Here is a 1,100-nt window from a genome sequence, read left to right as displayed (position 1 = left end):
GTGTGTGTATGTGGTGTGTGTGTGTGTGTGTGTGCGTGTGTGTGTGTGTGCGTGTGCGTGTTTTGAAGCTCATAGTTAAAAGAGTAAGACAGTGCTTTTTGCCAGAAGACTTGGCAGTGTTTTTTTGATCAGCGCTGGTGCAGAGGTCAGTGTGTCACTAAGGAGCTGTGTGCTGGGATTGCTTAGCAGGTGCTGATAATGAGTGCCCTTTCTGCTTCTCTTGTATTGGATGTGGTTGTTCAGTGTTCAGATATGAATCAAACACATGTAGATGATCTCATTCAAGTTGTCTTTATAACTGTCCTTCATGTAAAATATAAGCAGATCCATGTTCATGTCATCTTTCAGCATTCTTTTTTTTCCCTTTTTCTTTTTGAGACAGGGTTTCTCTGTGTAGCCCTGGCTGTCCTGAAACTCACTCTGTAGAACAGGCTGTCCTCGAACCTAGAAATCCGCCTGCCTCTGCCTCCCAAGTGCTGGGGTTAGAGGCGTGCGCCACCACCACCAGGCTTCTTTCAGCATTCTTGTATGTTATCTCTGCATCACATCTTAAAAATGCTATTGAGTCAACCAGATATTTTCTATTCAGGGCTGTGTTGCTTTAGCAATATTTTTTATAGTTTCTCATTCTTTTATATTTGTAAATGGCCTGGTGCATTTGTTGTAACCCTTGCTATTTTAGGAAAGTTTAAAAATGTTTCCTAAAGCTAACATGCTTACCTGCTTCCTTGCCTGGCCTCAGCTTGAGAGTCTCACCCCTGCATTGTTCAGCGCCCCCTGCTGGGGCGGCGCTTCTCAGACTGAGCTAGCTCTGACCAAGTGGACAGCTAAAGCTAATCATGGCAGGTATCTCAAGAGTTTTATATCTGTACATATTTATATAGTATATAAAATTTTTAGTGCAAGAAAAAAAGTATGTGTCTAACTTTAAATGTGAAAATAACTTCATTTTGTTAAAAGCAATATTGATCACCTAATCTACTGAGTTTTCTGGTGTTTTTGAGGCAGGGTTTCTCTGTATAGCCCTGGCTGTCCTGGAACTCACTTTGTAGACCAGGCTGGCCTCAAACTCAGAAATCCGCCTGCCTCTGCCTCCTGAG

General features: G+C 42.5%; 1 protein-coding gene across 3 annotated transcripts in view; it reads left to right on the top strand.

Moving 5' to 3' along the window:
• The window catches only part of Zdhhc17 (zinc finger DHHC-type containing 17), a 62,400-nt gene that overhangs the window by 51,707 nt on the left and 9,593 nt on the right, over window positions 1–1,100 (top strand). The gene's annotated exons all lie outside the window — the stretch shown is intronic.

This window comes from Mus caroli, chromosome 10, assembly GCF_900094665.2.
Source record: "Mus caroli chromosome 10, CAROLI_EIJ_v1.1, whole genome shotgun sequence".
Classification (NCBI taxonomy): Eukaryota; Metazoa; Chordata; class Mammalia; order Rodentia; family Muridae; genus Mus; species Mus caroli.
This window is presented reverse-complemented; position numbering and strand designations above follow the sequence as displayed.